We start from the raw sequence: 20,003 nt of genomic DNA, 5'->3' as shown, positions 1-20,003 counted from the left end.
CGTACTATATGGCTCACTGCCTTCGTAGGATCCACAGTGCCTATATCATTTTGACGATTCTGGAGGCCATATTCATTTGTATTTTCTGAACGTCTTGGTGGGCAGTTTCCTTTTAGCAGGATCACTTTTTGGCTTCAGGAAATAACATTAGCTTCAAGTCTATGCTTTAGCCTCTCCTGACATAGACGCTGTCGTTGAGAAGGCCTCATGCTTTCTTAGGACTTTTTTCAAGCCCCTTATTTGCATTGTATTGCATCATACCATAACATACTAAGAGCCTTAGAACTTTCTTCTGGACAGCAGAACGGCCACTTGCCCACAACCAAGTTGCCTCAGCCCAGTAACTGAGTACTGTGCATGAGCCTTGCATCTATCTCCCTTTCTCATGACTGTAGCTGCCATTTCTGAATTGGATGTGCTCAACAAAGGGAAGATAAAAAACTGCAAAACTACACTAGTAGATTCCCTTGTGCTGCTATGTTCGGATATGTTTTTACAATGAAAAGCATGTTCAATAATCAGTGGACTTGAAAGCCCTTGAGTGGGAGGATTTCTTGAAACCAGATGAAAGGTATCTTTTGAGAAGTAAGGAGACCCATGAAAAGCTGGAGCCTGCTGGACCAAGCGACAGTGACGGCGTCTACCTGCAGCTGGGCTTCTGATCAGCGTTCGGCTCCTTCCGAGGGAACAGGATACAGACTTGGTAAAAGTGCAATTGCCTGTGTCCTGAGTTGGCTATCAGCCAATACCGGGACAAAGGTGAACAGTCTGTTAAAATCTAAGCTTGCCAAGGTGTTCAGTTTAACCTCTGGACACACTATAGTAAACACTGCAAATGTTGGAGATGACATAATTTATTATAATTAAACATGAAGTTATGCTATCACGTACTTTGATTAAAAAATAACCAGGCAACTTTTGGAAATTTAATTTTACATTACTAGGATATTTTTATTAATTTTATTAGAGGTATAAATTTTAGTTTTTGTCATCGACTGATGTCAATTTTGTTTCTATTTAACATGGCCTGGAAAGGTTTCTCATATCATTGTGATTTTTCTTTTAAACTTACATGCAATGCTATTTTTATCTTCTTGAAGAATTAAGTCTAAGTTACTAATCTACTTTTAAAGTTTACTGAAGAAATACTTTAAAAAAGCATTTTCTGTGAAAAAATATTGAAAATATATAATGCTTTATGAAATCCCCACAGTCTCTGTCCCCGCTCCTTTAATCCATGCTTCCTTTTGAAGAAGCCTTTGCCAATGTTTCTGCAAACTATTTTTGTTTGAAAATTTCAGGGTGGAATCGTTGTTTTAGAAGAAGGAAACTGTATTTGCAATTACAGCTTATACGGCAAAAGAAAACCAAAAATTCACTTTGGCATCTATTTGACTCAAGGTCAAAATTAGATTTCCTCTTCCTACAGCATTTGAATCTGAATCCCCCCCCCACCCTCCCTTTCTGTAAGTAGACAGAATTCAGATTGGTGGCATCAACTGCAAACTGTAAATTATGCTGCATGAATTCTAGGGTTAAAGTGTAATTTTAAATAAGGAGGTAATTTAATTTTGACCTTATCTTTAAAGTTATTTTTCATCTAAGTACTGGTGACATTTTTTATACTTTAATTCAATAAAAACAGTGGTTTTCAAAAATTTCAGACTAACAGGATTATAAGTTAAATTTCTTCATTCTCCCATCAGGCTGGCGAGCAGTGCAGGTGGGTAATGGTGTCAGTCACTGCAAAGTAAGGTATTGGGGTCTATTATGCTGCAGAACCCATTGGGCAAAAATGTATTTGAAGAGAGGTAATTCCTGCCATTTTCCCTGCATGTAAAATTGTCTTTTTATGAAAAGGCTTTCATGGGAAATGTTCATAAATCAGTCTGAAGCTGTTCTCTGAATGAGAACATATGGGATTAGGTAGAGAAATCACTCCTTCCTCTTATTATTTGAATGTGTCCTTTCACTTTCTGGGGCCTCTCACAAGCAATTGAGAATTCCAACACATTCCATCCACATTAGTTACTTAATATGTTAGGCTAATGTTTATGTATGAAGTCACAGAACGCTGAGCTGAAGAGGATCTGGAAAAAAAAAAACCTGAGATCCTCAGAATCTAAGATCAACAGGATACAATCAATCAGCCAGTCACAGAGACCTATCAATTGGCAGTCCTGTGGGTTGATGACAGCGCCAGCAGGTGGCTGGCAGAGGATGGGTCCTGTACCTTAGAGTCTGGCCAGTTTTCCCACTACTTTCTTTGACTTCCTTAATCCTAGTGTGATGGAAAGGTTGCTTCCATATATAAAGGGTAGTCACAGATCCCTAGCCTCCAATCATAAAAAACAAACAAACAAAAGACCTGCTAATAGTGATACTGGGCCATGTCCCATCAGAAGTTATTGTAAAATGTTAAAAATAATATTTTGCCATATGAACTATTTTTCTCTTTTAAAGAAAAAAATAAAATATGACTTACAAGGTTTCCTAACCAGATAATATACATTAGACAATATAAATGTTCAACATACTGAGTTCTTACTTGGGACAGTATTTGTTGACTTTCTATTATGAAAAGAAAATCTCGAGTGCAAAAGCAGAAACAGTCCTATAATGAGCCTTGGATGCCTATCTTCAAAAATGACTACTGTGTGTGGCCAGTTTTATTCCATCTGGACACATCTGTGTTTTGCCTCTCCCCTCCACCCTGCCCTTCAAAGTATGTCCTCAAAAGGACACTCAACTGCCATATACCACCCATCAATTTCAGAGGAGCTTTGTGAAATAAACATCTCTGATCTTTGCCTGACTTATGTCTGTTTTGGAAAATTTTAGACTACCCAAATAGTCGCTGATAGACAGCCATTTATCCTGGAGAATCCCGGGTCACAGGCCTGGCTCCACTCTCTTAACTATCTTTACAGGATTTCCTCTAACCCTAATTCACAGACCTGTGGTGTTATCTACAGTTTATTCGTGAGTATGCTAACTTGAGGATTTGGCTTACAAAGTGTCAAAGGCACTGATAGTCATATGTTCATGCTTTGTTGTTCTAGAAATGGCAGTCTAGCATTAAGAGAAGCCTTCCCAACCTCCTCGTCCCTTACCTGCCTCACCTTCCAGCTCCCCCCCATCCCAGCAAGCCCTACTTCCTGGCTAAGGTGGAAAACTAACCTCTCCATCAGCTCTCCATGTGGAGATTTGGTTCCACCCACCCCCTCTAGAAAAATGTATATCTTTACCAGAAGTTTATAGCACTGAGCCAAAAAGACATAAAACAATAGTAAATTTTAAAAAGTCTGCATGTATATGGCAGCTAACAAGTTTCACATACCTCTTGCTTCTTCTCTAAATCGTACTCTCCCTGATACAGATTACTCCAGGTGGGTCTGAGAGAATGCACATGACCACGATTCTACCCCTGAAGGAAGTATTCATAGAAAACAGACTACCAACCATCCACACTCCCAGGACTGAGGGTGTGGTTTCTAAATTAGATGGCACTAATAATATACACAACTCTACGTAAAACTGCTGTATATCCTTAGTAACTATCAGCTATTTATATTATCTAAAATAAATGATTTATGAGATTAGCTTCCCTATAAATTAGTCTCCAAATTAAAAACTGATATTTAGAACTATAAAAAGATAATCATTGTTTTGCAGCAATGAGTACTAATTCAAATTCCTTTGGAAGCCATCTGTAGCAATTCAAGTTTTAGATGCTTCGAAATTGACTCTTCTTGATACTTGTTGAAATAAACTCAATATTTAAGTCAAACATTATATACCATTAATGGAAAAATGTAAAACAATATGTTGCTTTTAAGAAGTATGATGTTTCTTTTGTACTTTAAATTAAACGGTTTGAGCTGTTTATTTCCTCAATCAAAAACTCAAATTACAATGTCCTATAATACAAAATATTTTCTGTCATTGCTTGTTGGCAGTTGAGAATATAAATGGCTTCTAATTTTAAGGATTCAAAGATTTAATAGCTAGATGAATTATGTTTTAAAATTCCCATTAGCTTATTTTCAAATGAGGAAAACCCACAACTCTGAGAAACTGATTATTATGGGGAAAAGGCCTTGATTTGTAATTGTACCCAAATATGAAAGCCTACATTTTGTAAAGCATAAAAATTACATTCTCTTCAAAAGATTTGCAAATTCTCATAGGCACATAACTTAGAGAATGAGAAGATTGTAATTTGAAAAATTACAGATTTCATTGTTTTTTGATGTGTGAAACCTATAAACAAATATCAGGAGATTGTATTGCAAAACTGAAAATCTCTTGTTTAGTTTTGTAAAGGACAGTGCCCTATGTGGCTTACACAACCCTAACTTAAAAGAAAAATGCAGAGTAATGCAAAAGACATTCTAATCACTGCATCTAATTACAAAGAAGAACTCAGCTGAAATTGTAAGGGTCCCTGGGCGGGCGTGCGGTCTAGTGGTCAGAGCATGGGGTTTCAAGTCAGTAGTCTAAATTTCTATTTTAAACACCACTTTCAAATTTCTCCATGACTTTCAGCATACCATTAACTTTATTTTTAAATAAGAAGCTGAGGTCTGTTCTTGATAATTATAAAGCTGTTCTAAAATCCTCCAACATGGCCACCAACCTAATAAAAAACAAAAATAGAAAAGGAGGGACAGGTGAGTTCCCACTTTAGAGACTAAACAAACCATCCTTGACAGGAGGCAGATGCTGTTGTGTGTCTATAAGCATTTGCCTGTCAGCATGAGCAATTCTCTACCCCTGTGCCCTCCCACAGCAGAGTCTGAGCATAAACAGTCAGCTCACTCACTGGTCTGGTGACTTCCTTCTCTAACCTTAGGCTCCTTTGTGTCAGAGCAAGGAGTGGCCCCACAGGAGCCATGCATCTTTTATACTGACTGGTGGTTGCTTTGCATTTTCCTGTGTTGTTTAAGTGTCCCTCCAAGGGCAGTCGGACGAATGACAATGACCCAATGACCGAGTGTTTTCTTTAACCTACTGCTGCCTTATGAAGGATCCCCACAGAGGGCAATTCAGATTCTAACACCTCTGTAAGTCAATTTATCACAGGACTCTTTCCTGGAAATAACTCACATCTGAATTTAGGGAATGTGATCCTGCTCTCCTGGACTCCCTCCCTTTGATTCTTCTCTCCTTCCCCCCTTTCCTTCCTCAGCACTTTTGAGTCTGATAATGTTCTTGTTTGGATTTTAATCCTAGTTCAGTTAGAGTTACCCTGTTGTTGAAATGGAGTATACAAATTAGAAACAAAGACCAGAATCAGGAAAAGGGTGGGTTATTTCTCCAGTATACAAGGAGACTAGCCAAAGTTGGCCTCACCAAACCTACTCTATTGCACATTGTACAATACGAATATGGCCTTTTAAAAAACATCCATTTATCAAGATAATGCTCCCCTAAATGGAAAAAGAAGCCACAGAGAATTAAGTGAAATGACCCAAGATGGCAGGCTCCTGCCTTATGTCTTATGATTGGAAATGTAGCAGGGATGCCTTGTGGAAGCACCTCAAGCACCACTAAGTGGTCCAAATCTCAGGTGGGAAATCACAGAGTTAAGAGATCAAACCGCAGGGGATTGATTTGGTCTCTGGCTTTGTATAGGATTAAAAGGAGGTTTTCCCTAAATTGCTTTGTGCAGAAGATACAGACTGGAACCCTAGCTGGTGGACTGCAGGGGCCAATGGTGGGTGCCTCTGGATTTCCACAAGGGCTGAATGTAGAAAGCAAAAACAAAAAAACAAAAAAACCCTAATGTAACAAATTTTTAAAACTTGATAGGCTTATTTTAAAAAAAATGTGGACAGTACAGTAAACATAGGTATTGACATGCAGAGAGTTACTTCCACCCCATGAGTTGAGATTGCTCTAGGTACAACTTTTTATTCAGTCAGGTAAAGGAGGGAAGGAACAGATTTCACCAGGACCTCTGCCCTATAGTTTTTATGACCAGTTGTGATCATGGTTCTGTAACGCAGTTAACATGTTCATAATTTTTAAATTCTTTTGTCATTGGTCTTTATTTTACATTTCCTACTTCAAAATGATAATTTTGGGAAAAGATAAAGTTGTAACTTTCATGGTGGTATAAAAATGAACACATGTTAAGGATTTGATTTTACTTATCATATAAAGGACTCAGGCAGACAGCTTTACTGATTCAGAGAAGCCAGACAGCAGAAATTTTAGAGTAGAGAAATGTTGAGACAAATTACAAATCAAACAAAATAGCTTTGTTGGGAGATGAAAAAATTAATGCAAGGCAAGGTAAAATTTACATATCTAGCAGTTACCAACAATTAACAGAGTTGTAAAATATCTCAAGGTCTATAAAGAGACCTAGAATCTGTAACTCTGAAGGATATGGGATACAGAGTACAGTCTTTCATGGAAACACATTTTCGTTACAGATTTCATCTTTGTCCTTGACTGCAAAACCAGATTAGACTGGTCCATTACTTTTGGTTTGATTGTGCACACAGGTGAAATGAGATTGTCCAATTTCTATATGGGCCTTTGTATGTGCGCGCACGTGTACGTGTGCGTGTGCATGTGTGTGTGTGTGTGTGAGAGAGAGAGAGAGAGAGAGAGAGAGAGAGAGAGAGAGAGAGAGAGACTTTTACAAGACTACATTTGTAAAACATTGACATGGAAGACACTTGATTCAGAGTAAAAATGGAACTGAGGTATAAGTTTAAAATAACTGAAACTATGACTGAGACTGACCACCTATACTGTGATTGACAGCCTATACTGTAACTGACAGCCTATGCTATAAATGACAGTCTATGCTTTGACTGACAGCCTATGCCGTGACTGACAGCCTGTGCCATGACTGACAGCCTATGCTATGGCTGACAACAGCCTAACACAGTAGCAAGATTGTGGTTGACAGAAACATGACATGGACTCCAAGAACTTATAATAAAGAAACGTTATGAAGTGTTTGTATTAATTGTGGACATCAGGCATCTCATGTTTTGATAATTGTTCACACACATTATTGACAGACACATGCCAAATGAACAGAGATATTTCTAGTACCTCCCCTTAGAAGGTAAAAGTATACATTTTTTTTCCTAGAATCATTCTAGACTGTCTTAGAGGCAGTTTCAGGTGCAAAGGAAAATGCACAGCAAGCTGTATTTTAGATGCCTTTACATTTTGGATTCCATCATGATGATGTAAAACTTAATAATCAAAAGATTTTACCATTTACAACAGAAATCCTGTCATCTGCACCTAATAGATAACACTTGCCCACTTGCTTTTTTAGTGACAACAAGACATTTAAAAGGGAATAGATAGGCACCTGGACTCTGGTTCCAGGGAGGATTTTTATTATCTGAAAAACAAAACAAAATAAAACAAAAGGAGAGTGTAATAAACAGACTTAAGCTTACAAAGAACCAGGAGACCAAAACCCACGTCTTCAGGTCAAAACTAGTCCTTTCTCTGCCAGTGGAAAACAGCAGAAGTCCTCTAAAACTATTGCTCTCAGCGTCTCATTCACATTTGTTAGCTATAATCTTCAACCAAAGTCACAGAGATTGAGGAGGCAGGGGGCAGGGAGGAAGGAGGCAGGGGAAGTGGCTCTGAATGCTCCCAGCACTTGACATTTTCAAGTTCTCAAACACAGGCCATGCTACAGCCATGCTCCACACAGCTCTTCTCGCCCTCGCCCTCTCTTCCTTCCTCCCTTCTAAAATTTTCTCAGATAGAGCCTCATGTACCCAAGGCTAGCCCCAAACTCATGTAGCTGGAGGATAGCCATGAATTCTTGATTCTTCTGTCTCTATCTCTGAGATACTAAAATTATCAATGTGTATCACCTTACTCAGGTAGAGTATTTTTAAAATGGCAAGGTCCCACTTTATTATCTCTATATAACATATAAAAACCAGTAGAAAAAGCATGATCTTTTTTTGTTGTAATTATCTTTTATTCCTTCTTTGGTAGTTTCACAAATCAATTTTTTTCAATCATATCAGTATCATATTTCCCCTGCACCTCCTCCTGCTCCACCCCACCCCCACATTCACACCCTCCTTTCATGGACCACTGAGTCCAATCAAGGTGGTCCTTACAGGCACAGTTATGGGACCACCCACAGGAGCCTGACATCTTAACAGGAACCACAACTCTAAAAATAAGCCAGATCTTTGTACCCCAGCAGCCATCAACTGCAGGGCTTCTCAGCTAGGAGTAAGTTCACAAGCCCCTCTCCCCATCATTTCTGGGATTCTTACTGGTTCAATCTTGTGTACATCTTGTGCAGGTAACCATGGCAACTGTGAATCCATGTGCGACATGGCTGGTATGTCAAGAAGACACCATTATTTTGCAGCATTTCTAATTCTAGCTCTTACAATCTTTCCACCCCTTCTTCCACAGTGTTTCCTGTGGCTTATGGGGAAGGAGAGTAAAGGCACAATAATTCATATTCAGAGTTTAATTCATCTAAAATGTGCAGTGTGTACTATGCCTTTCAGGGAAGGCTGTCTGTGAGAAGGTGGAGGGATGTTGCTGTTGGTTTGGGTTTCCTGTTTTCGCAGACACATTTGAGATGTTGTTATGTGCGTTCGAGCCTGTCAGGGCTACCCTTGAACTCTGATACTCATGTGTCAGCCTCCTGAGTACAAACCCTGTGATAGATGCTACCCCGATACATCCTGTTCTGTCACCACATTTTAATAATGTTAAAATTCAAATGCTCAATAGAAGAGGATATCAGAAACAACAAATATCTCATGTGCGCATTCAAAAGAAATCTAGCATACTTAGATATTAGTTCAACTTTATTATCTTCTGAAATTTTAGGAATATTCAGTAAAGATAAAAGTGTACTTATAGGTAAGGCAAAATAAGGCTTCTTACAGAAATATTATAATTTATTTTAATTTATTTAATTCAGATATAGAAAGATTACAGCTTCACACCAAAGGTTACAAGTCTTTCTAACATTGGAGACAGACACAAATACAATTTACAGCTTCAGTTTTTAAAATTGTACATATGGTAGGTATTACATTCAATAAAAACACTCACCAGTCTATACCAAAGTGCTATTCTCTTCTACATGAGTGCAAACAATCAGTTTGAACTTAAAATAGATAGGAGAAAAGATCTATAGATGATACTTTATCACCTCTACCTCCATAGATCTATACACAGATGACCCATGCTGACTATAAAATCCAGATTCCCACCAGGGAATAACTAAATTAGCCTTACATAAACCAAAACCAAAGTCAACCTAGAGCAAAGTAAAAATGACAATAACAGAGTTCCCTTGTCAGTTTGGATTTAGCCCTGATGACCAAGAAAAGATGTGTTTTGGCTTTAAGTGCTGTGCACTTCCTTGGCAACCATGTTGTCCAGCTCTAGTAGGTGGAAAAAGCATCACATTTCTGAATTATATTTCCAAAACTGTAAAAGATCATTTTCAGCAAAATATAAAATTCTGTCATACATATATAAAAAGGAAGGCATATCTGATAAAATGTGTAAAGTGGTAGGTATATAATTATTTTATAAAGTCAAATGCACATTCATAAGGATTAAGGAATAATGAAGTGAATTAAAATTGGATACAAGAGGTTGTGTGAGCAATGGAGAAGCCGCCACTTATACAGATCTATAGACCTACACCTAAACGTAGCAATCATCAACACTTTACAAAGAGTTGCAAAACCTCTCAAAGATAATAAACATGGCTAAAACCTGGTAATGACCTTGGAGGGTATTCTAGAGAAAATGCAAAAAGTTTTTCATTGAAATACCATTTTTGTGTATGTAATACACATTTTTTGTTTTTTATTTTTTGAAACATGTATTTATAACTGAAATACCTAAATACAGATTCCCTTTCTGTCTTCCAAGGCATAGTCAGAACATAACACTACTTGATTTTGAATGCTTTATGAATTTAAATAGAGATTTATAGAAGATGCTATATAAATATATTTCAAACATGAAAGTCTTGAATAAAAGACGATTATTCTATAATTCCAAACTTCTGTGATAGTCTTCCCCAAACAAGGAAATATAAAGACTTCCAGGAAGAATGAAAGAACAGATCGATACAGGTACAAAACTTGAGTGGGATAGACTTTTAGAGATATTCTATTTACAGAATGCTGTCCATAAATTATACTACACTGTAGAATACACATGGAATCATGGTAGTTTATTTAGTAAACTTCGAAACCACACAGGTAACATAAGCCAGGTATTCTAAGCAAGCCATTTATGCTAGACAAACCAAGGAAAGAGCTAGAAGAAAAGCAGCAAAGGTTACATGGAGAACAGGTCACAGGATAGGAGAATTGCATGTCAGATGCAGCAAAGGAAGTTCAGAGGCTTTCTGAATTTGTATCTTGCCTAATTATCCCCTTAGAATCTATGCGGGGGGGGGGGGGGTGCTGCTAAGTTCAAGAGCAAAGCAGAATTTCTCCAGGGAAGACACAGAATCCAGAATGTAAAGGGCAATTTGTAGTTGGAGAATTTTCTTTTAAGGCAGCAAATGCCCACGTGAGGACTTGGTTAAAGGGAATTCAATAATCGAGGCACTGGGGATGGCTTAAGGCTTCTTGTATATTCAGATGCCAGGATGAAAGACTGACTTTCAGGAAGAGATCAAGTTTAAACTTTAGCCAAACATATGTGAGAGAAGATCTCCTGATTATTAATGCTAACAAAATAGGATGTGGTGTTTTAAAATAAACAGTTATTGTCAGAAATGTTAGTATTTGATTTGCTGAGATGAATGGTATATCAAATTATGATCTGAATATTTCTGTGATTTTTCTTGTTTGTTTTGTTGTTGTTGATTTGTTTTTTTGAGACAGTAGCCCTGACTGTCCTGGAACTCACTCTAGAGATGAGGCTGGCCTCGAACTCAGAGATTTACCTGCCTCTGACTCCAGAATGTTGGGATTAAAGACATGTACTACTACCATCCAGCTGTACTGTTTAATACTGCATAGCGAGTTTCTCTCAAACCCAGTAGCTTAAATGAATATTTAATTATGATTGATCTTTAAGACAGAATAACAAGCAGAGATGGATTAGGTGAGTCTCACCCCCTCCGTGGCTTTAACTAAGGCAGTATAGTATAAAGCTGGCATCTGGTCCTGGTCTAGGCTGGTCTAGGCTGGTCTAGGCTGGTCTAGGCTGGTCTGTAACAGCAGAGCCCTCTTCCCTATGTCTTCACGCGTCAGTTTGGAAGGTTGGGCTTAGACAGAACCCTCACCTTGTGCTCTCTCCAAAAGACACTCAAACAACTTGAGTGACTGTTGCTAGGATCCCAAAAGAGAGCTATTTTAGAGGCCAGACTGAAGGCTAGAATTTTCTCTAAAATTCCAGAAAACTCATCTATGGTGCTGGACTAACAAGTAAAGTCCAATTTAGACTCTAGGATTGAGGATGTAGACCTCTCCACTCAGTGAGAGGATTTCAAAAGACATGTGGCCATCTTTTATCCCCTACAGTGGGCTTCTGCTTGGTGGTGAGGCCCACAGTGAGCTTCTGCTCTGAGGCATGCTCTTACCGGCCTTCTACAGTTGACTTCCCCAGGAAATCAGACATTGATAGGAGATTTCAGATTTCACATCTTCCAAACTTTTAATGTAAATATTTTCAAACTGAGTTGCCTAACTCAGGAAAATAAGAAACACCCCCACCCATGTTGAAGCTGATCTCTAGCAAACTATCTGAACTAATTTGCTTTGATCTCCAAGTGCTATCTTCAAACTATCCTGAAACAATGTTTATGTTTCACTTTCTGTGTAGCTCTTCAGTCCCAATTTCCTATTTACAGCATTGCATCACTAACTGGGAAAGTGCAGAGGTTACCAGGCCCCAGAATGTCAGAGCTAAAGTTGGTAAAAAAAAAATCAGAGGGTATGCAGGAGACAGAACTGTGGGCCAAGGGCTGTCAACTCACACAAGATTTCCACCCTCCAAGCAACTAGCAGTTACTGGCAAAGGGTAGAAGCAAAGGCTATTTCAGCAGTAGGCATATGAAGTGGTAGCTTAAATGTGGGTGTCTTCAAGGGATGCACAATACAGTGGCTTTTGTACAGCTGAGGAGGATATTTGTATGTCTCATCTAGGAGTAAGGAAGAGCTACCTCCAAATGGGACTTGAATTGGCTTTAAAATAAAAATGTGTCATTGTTTGCAGATGTGAGCCTGTGGGCAAAGATTCCCACGGCTTTCAACTGCAGCCTTAGTAATATTTTATAATTTTCTTATTATCATTTGGTGAAAAGTCTACTTGCAGACCATCCAGACACTGCAAACTTCTAAACTGCTACCATTACCAAGCACAGTTCTCACTGACCCAGCTTCCATCACAGACGTTCTCAATTTCCTGTCCACCTGTTTCCCACAGTTCCTTGTTCATGTTTCCTCATTAGCACATGCTGTCTCTTTTTAGCTCTAGATCAATATATGCATTTAAGCTAAATTCCATAAGGAACCAAGCTAAGAATAACTGGAGGAAGGCAATCTGACTTCATAAGAAAGCCAATGCTCCGTTCTCTCCTTGGGTTGCATACCATTCACCTGTTAAGCAGAAGAGCCAAATAATAATTCTTTAGAAAGGTGCTCCTGAAGACTGGAAAAGAAGTAAGGAACTAGCCAAAGAAAGAGCAGAAGAAAGAGTGAATTAGGCAGAGAAAGACTAACCCCTGACGCTGTGAGAGTTGGGATACACTGAAAAATTAAAGAGCGAAATTAAAGAGCAGCATGGCTGGAGAAGGGGTGGGAAGGATGATTCTGAAGGACAGGCAAGCCTACAGGCCACAGAACGCTTCAGATCATGAATTTCAAACTATGCCACTGAGAGTTACAACAGCCAGAATTTGGGGGAAAGGATAGAGCAGCTGAGGAGGGGAAATAGGGGGGAAAGGATAGAGCAGCTGAGGAGGGGAAATAGGGGGGAAAGGATAGAGCAGCTGCGGAGGGGAAATAGGGGGGAAAGGATAGAGCAGCTGAGGAGGGGAAATAGGGCTGAGCTCAAGGGAGAACAAAGAGGGTCACTTTTTGACATCTTGGCTGAGAGATGGAGGCAGGGGGATCAGGGCTTTGAGTCTACTCAGGCCAGCATGAGTCCATATCTCAACAAAACAAACAAAAAGCTCAAAACCCAAATCAAAAAGAAAAAAAAAAAAGACCATATTGTCAGCAAGGTGCCTTGGTGGATGTATTAGATGAAGTTGAACCTTTAGGGAAAGGATTCAAAGTCAACAATACAGTAAGTTCTTGTATTATTCCTCTAAATAATGAAATATATGTGTAATATTCTCAACTCAAACCATAAACTTGAGAACTGTTAGCCCATAAGTAGTAATCAAAGCACTGGTAATGACTGGGGCTACTTGAGAAAACGGGTAAGGGTAAGTGAGCTTGGGGGTGAGCCATAACCCAGTGTTGGGAGGTGAACAGAGAAGGCTAACTAGCAAAGAGGCTAAGAAGGGTTAGTTCGAAAGTTGAGGAGCCCAGAGAGCATGGTGCTCTGGAAGAAACTTGGGAGAGCATGCAAACAGGAAGTGGGAGAGGGATGGGGCTTCGCTGGAGAGCACCTGCCTCAGGTTCAATCACAGCATCTTCAAAGAGCCGGAACAACAAATAAGTGGGTTCTTACCTGTTGCCTAAGGTGCCAGGTAGAAATGAAGGCAGAGGGTATGGGTTGTACCTAGCAACGTGGGTAACACTGGGGGACAGACAGCACAGCACCCTTGAAAGTGGCCGGACTGAGATGATCCATCAGTGAGAATTAAGTTAAAGAAACTGAAGAAATCCATAGAGACTAGAAAATGCACAGCTGGGGTGGGAGAGAATGGCAGTGCAGGACGGAAAGCATGACAGACGGACTCAGGACAGGAGCTGGGATGAAGCCTATCTCCACACCGAATGGGAAGAAAGAAAAATGGCGCATATGATCATGTTCCCAAGTGAAAAGTAAGACGGGGCATTCCTGCCCCCAAAATTCTGTTCTCAGTATCAGACAAGATCATCAATTGATATAAAGAAGGTATGAAATAACTGACTCAAAGGGGGAAACTACATTTACTTATAGTTTAAAACATTAAATAAAATAGTATTTACACATACTGTTGATTGTCCCAACTAAGGTTTGTAACTGTGAAAATATATGAAACTTCTTAGTTGTACTTACCTCCCCTAAGAGCACAGTTATTATTTGTAAGAACTTACAATTGTATTGTTATAAAATGACAGAAAATGTTTGGCAATAAAAGAGTGGCTACATTTTGGCAGATAACATATAATTGAATATCATGTGACTATGAAAATAAGTAAGCTTTTGGGATGATGAAAGAGTAATTACTGAATAAGTGGAGCAAGGTATAGAAAACTCAGCGCCGTGCAAGTTTCTAATAGTATATATAGAGGGCGAGACATATCTAAACTTGAGGTCTTTAAGAAAAGCAAATGTTTCCTTATTTACTATCATTGAGAACTGAAACATGAGTCAAAGCAATAGGGTAGAAGTCAGACCACAACCTTCATCAAGTTGGTATATTAACACATACACTTCTCCTGTGTGGGTAAACGACATTCCTAACATTGAACCCCACAACTAGCATACTCCTGTGTTCACAGTCTCAGGTCCGCACAAAGTTGTCTATTAGAGGATTATTAATGAACATGGGTTCTCTGTACACAGGCTTTTTATGGAGGAGAAGGACTTAAGTTGAGGATACCCAGAATATTCTAAGATTTTCCCATGAGAGAAGCACCCACATCTCTTCAGGCAAAAGGTACACAGAGGCAAGGCTATGTGTGATCAAAGGAGCCTCTACAACATCACCACAGAATCTAACTCTAAAAAGAAGGTAACAGGAAAAAGGAGACACTGACAGCAACTGTGAGTCTGGGCAGGGTTCTGAGAGTGCCCTATGAACCTATCGACTGCACAGTACACCCACAGTACACCAACGAAGAGTAGGGAGGGAGCAGCCAGTGTCTCACAAGTAATGTAAGTTCAGGTCCAGGTAAACCTGAGAAAGGGCTGTAGGAGCATGCAGGGGAAAGTGCGGGGTAAAAAGAACAAGGAATCGAGAAAGCAGATGTAGAGTAAGCTACCCCCCTTGAGTAATTAAATTCTAAGGATGAGGAAGAGGAGGAAGTAGGAAAAAACTTTACTCAAAACAAATCTTCAGTGTATGGGAGGGGAGGAAGAACATTAAATATTAGCCATGGAAAAAGGTGGATGAGTTTTAAGACAGAAGAAAACAAAATGCCTTGAAAGCAACAACAGAGCAGGAGAATTCAACTCCCCCTCCTAGCTGTGAGGCATTCTGGGTGTGAGAAAGAAAACAGCTAACAGTGTCCCTGGGGAAAGGCCATAAAAAGCAAGGATGTCAGAGCTCCCAGGCAAGAAACAGATTGAGGTCACAGGCCAGTGAGCTGGTATAGAACAAGCCGTGCGGTGCCATGGGAGGCAGGGTGGAGAAGACATGGACCAGACCGAAGTTGGGAGAAGATAGGCAGATTCTTCAACATGAGGTGGGGTAAGCAGTGAGGAAGTGACACAAGAGAATCTGCACGTCTGCAGTTTATGTATCTAGGAGGGCGAAGGACCTGTGAGGCACGGTATCTCTGGTCTCTTAGAGAAGGGTGGCCTTGATTCTAAGTGTAAGCTGTCAGTGCTGGTTTGTGGACACTGCAGCACTGCACCAGGCATTCACGCTGGCTTTTTTAAGAAGTGTGGGTCTTGGGACCAAGGGAGACCCTCAGTATTAGAGCATCTGCCCAACATGCTCAGAGCTGACTTCAATCTCCAACGTGAAAAAAATAAGGAGGTTACGTCTTAATGTCTTCAGTATTGAACCGTTTCTGCTAATTGTCCTCTCTTCCCACGCCTGCTGCTGCCCGTCATCAGCACTGGCTCTCTTCCTTGGATCTGCAGAAGCCAGTGTCATCATTAGCATGCCCTCACCTAACCTCATTTTTGCAGCGTGCCAGTTTGCCTGGCATCTTCTACCAGTGCCAAGCTTTCCCACGCCACCTCGCATGGCCTTGTTCCCACTCTAGTCTACGTCTTCCATTCCCCGTGTGCAGAGTAACAACGAATGAATCTCCTTTGTACGCACGCACCGCCTGACCGCCACTTCACACTGTTTTCCTAACACCTCCAGCAGTCTGGTCTCATAAGAATCTCATCAGGTCCCTATGCATGATGCATCTGTCCATAATGTTTCATATCAGAAAACTCTGTTATTGGATAGTATAATCCATCAAACAATACACACCTATTTATTTTTCACCACAAAGATGTCTCCCCATTTTTTCCTGTCTTGCTAGATACTTCCTTCTACTCTAAAAGGAAGAGGGCTCCCTAAGTCCCTCTCGTGTACTCAAAGCTTTTACTTCTGGGTCCCTTGCTTCCTCTACAGCTTCTTCCCCTCTCCTCTTTGTTGTCAAGTAAATCCGGGTTTCATTTTCATCTGCAACACCTCGGCCCCCACTTTGCTGCTTCTTGTAGATACTTGATGAGTTGGCTACATCCCCCCCACCATGGAAAAGTGTCTCCATTCTTTACCACTGCCTGCCACATGTCACAGAAACACACACTAAAACCTAAACAAAAGGGAAACTTTAAGAAAAATGCACTTTCTAATAACATTTTGTAATTTAGCAAGACAGTACAAATGCCAACATAAATGCCGGACATTTTACTTGTTTAGTCCCATTTAGCACACTGGGCAAAGGATACCTACTCAGGCTGTGACTTGAAGGCAGACATAAATGTTAATCTTCCAGCCACAAATATGAAATCCAAATGGCTCTCATGTTTAAGGGTAGACCCTGGAGAATGTGCTAACCAGAAAGTAAGTAGTTTTGAAAAATGTCATTTTAGCCTAGTGTCTGAGGCTCCTGGATCTTATAAAGTCTTATAATGGGCCCCATTAAAATATCTGTTGATATAAAAATTAGGATTTGGGCTAGGCAGTGGTGGTACACACTTTTCATTCCAGCACTTGAAGGCAGAGACAGGCCAGCCAGGTCTACAGAGCTATTTCCAGGACAGCCGTATATTACACAGTGAAACCGTGTCTCAAACAACCACAAATAAATAATAAAATAATTTTTAATGTTAAGATTTGCTTTTCCTTATTTGTATTTTTTAATTTCCCCAATGAAAATAGACTATGTTAAAATTTATAGTTGTTTAAAAACAATCCTATTCTACATACAGATTAAAGGATCTTAGAAAATAAATTCATTGAACAGTGAATTTGTCAAAAAACTGACAACACTGGGTTAGAAATTATGATACAAGGCACTCAGTTTTCTCATCTGCAAAATGGGGTAATTAATATTAACCACTCATTCTGCAGCATAATATAGTATTTGTAAAACTCTTTAATAGTTGTGAATTTTCTGGGCCCCCTCTGGGTAAGTTTTTACTCAGGCTGAGGTAGATTTAATGCTGCGGCTGTCTCTTCAGCTATTGTTTCCTGGGTGTGAACACCTGCTTAGACCATACCTAAGGAGTCGCTCTTTGTTTTCTGGTAATTAAAGTACTGCAGTGCTGATAGCTGACATCTGGACCCACTTTTAAAGGTTTCCTGCGTTTGCCTGGCTCCGGGAGACTCGTGAAGTATAATGCAGTAGGTGGAAATGTGGGGATGCGCTTCATTGCGCAGTGGCAATTTTGCTCTTGCTTTGTTATTTCCCCGCTGCGGTGAGAGCTGCCTCACTGTTGCTGGCTCTGAGAGGTTAAGGGACTGAGCTGAGCTCCAGAAATTTAATATGCAATATAATGCCTGATTTATTTTTATTCTGGCTTTGACTTGAATTGATAAACTCACTGGGGACTTTTGTGCAGAATCAATATCCAGGGATTGATTTTTATGTTTTTAGTTTTTATTTTTAGTCACTGGATTCATTAGGAACATTAAAGTTCAAATCTCCCACTTCTGATACCACTAGAGAAAAAGAAACGTGGGAAACCATTTTAATATTGCATATACCTTCCACTAGGGTTTGTTTTTTTTATACTATATACTTTTGTTTCAAATGGTAATTTCTTAGCCTGCTACACATAACAGAATCTATTTTGACTGAGTGCACAGAAAAGAAATTTATTGAAAAACAGGGAAACCCAGAAAATCACCAGGAAGCTAGAGAACAGCGAGGCAGCAAGCTTGGTCACTTTAATGCTTAAAGGTCCCTTAGACCTACCTGGCCAGAGAGTGTCTGTGGTGGTTTAATGACTCCATAGGTTCATGTGTTTAATGCTTGGCCATAGGGGGTGGCACTGTTAGGAGGTGGGGCCTTGTTGGAGTGGGAAGTATGTCAATCAGAGCCTCCTGGCTGCCTTCAGATCAAGATGTAGAACTCTTGGCTCCTCCAGCACCATGTCTGCCCTGCTTATCAATATAATGATAATGGACTGACCCTCTGAAACAGTAAGCCAGCCCCAATTAAATGTTTGCCTTTATAAGAGCTGCCCTGGTCATGGTGTCTCTTCACAGCAATGAGACCCTAAGACAGCTCTCATGATCGGCCAGTACTATGTTTGAGGTTACTCCCCTTGTCCAGCTAACTACTGCTGTATTAGGAATTCACTCTATCAGGTGCCTTTATCACAAACTGGATTTTAGCTGTCTTTCTCCCTTAAGCTAACAACATTCAAATCACTACCTGCAGGTAAAGCCAATGCCAAAGATCTGGAAACAGTTTTAGGGCCCTCCTTGAAGAAGCAACATGTACCGTGTCTTATTCTTATCTTGTGACTATGATAAAACACCCTGACTAAAGCACCTTACAGACAAAAGCATTTAGTTTTGCTCTCAGCTCAAAGTGCAGTCCACTGTGTGGGAGGCAAGTCAGCAGAAGCTTGACTGAAGCAACTGCTCTACAGCCAGGAAGGACAGCGTCAAGCCTGCCTGTGCTCAGCTCACCTTCTCCACGTACACAGCCCAGAAGCCAGGCCAGGAAAGGCACCATCACAGTAAGAAGGCCACCCACCCCAAAAAAGCCAACACTACCCCCAGAAGCCTCCTCCCATCCCTGACGTACTAGATTCTATCAAGTCGACAAGTATTCATCATGCTATGTATGGTTAGAATTCCCTAAACAAAGAAAAACACATTTTAAAGTGTTGGATCCTAGAAAAATGTTAAGATGTTCATGACAGGAAAGAATTACTTCTGCTTAAGAGTACATGTTAAACATTACCACTTTAAATTATGACTTTTGTTAGCCACAAAACAGATACTGTGATGACGTTAACTATGGGGAAACTGAGGCTCAGAAAGGTTATTTACTAGTCCCTGGCCATTTTACTGGTAAAACGAAGAATGAAGATTCATATTCAGGCCATTTCCATTCATAGTCTTGTTAGTTCTGCAGGTAACTCTAATTTCTGATTTCCCGTCTGTAACTCATGCAGAGGCAGAGGGATGCCAAACAGTGCACTGGAGAGTGGTGTGGACGCATCAGCTTTGGGAGATGAAGCAAGAAGTGTATTATCTGCAAGAAAATTTTAAAAGCATTATAAAGCAAACTAAAAGGGTCCACTCTTTATAATATTGTGATGAAGCATCCATACTAACCAATGTGAGCAGTAAAATAGTCCTTCTCTTTGACTGTTCCCCATTTGTTGGTGTACCAATGCATGTAAAAAGTTCTAAATATTTTTTGCAAGTTGGTAGGCTGGGGATGTAGGTAACTTACCTAGAAAACACAAAGACTTGTGTCTAATTCCATCCCTGATATCACTATCACCATCACTACCACCACCACTGGAGGAGAAGGGGAGGAGGAGGAGGGGAGGAGGACTATTACAGATTACAAGCCTAAGAATAGGTTGTTTTTTTTTTTTTTTAATTTGGTTTTTCAAGACAGGGTTTCTCTGTATAGCCCTGGCTGTCCTTGAACTCACTCTGTAGACCAGGCTGGCCTTGAACTCAGAAATCCGCCTGCCTCTGC

At 40.0% G+C, this 20,003-nt stretch overlaps 1 long non-coding RNA gene across 4 annotated transcripts in view; it reads right to left on the bottom strand.

Moving 5' to 3' along the window:
- The window catches only part of LOC127692211 (uncharacterized), a 70,193-nt gene that overhangs the window by 39,186 nt on the left and 11,004 nt on the right, over positions 1-20,003 (bottom strand). Inside the window, exon 3 of one of the 4 annotated variants that reach the window (XR_007979424.1) lies at positions 8,959-19,544. The exons of the other annotated variants lie outside the window; for them this stretch is intronic. This is a non-coding gene — a long non-coding RNA (uncharacterized LOC127692211). Of the gene's footprint in view, positions 1-8,958; positions 19,545-20,003 lie in introns of those variants that run through there. 4 annotated transcript variants of the gene reach the window in all.

Source organism: Apodemus sylvaticus, chromosome 9 (assembly GCF_947179515.1).
Source record: "Apodemus sylvaticus chromosome 9, mApoSyl1.1, whole genome shotgun sequence".
NCBI lineage: Eukaryota > Metazoa > Chordata > Mammalia > Rodentia > Muridae > Apodemus > Apodemus sylvaticus.
The sequence above is the reverse complement of the archived record's forward strand: the minus strand, read 5'-3'. Positions and strand labels throughout refer to the sequence as shown.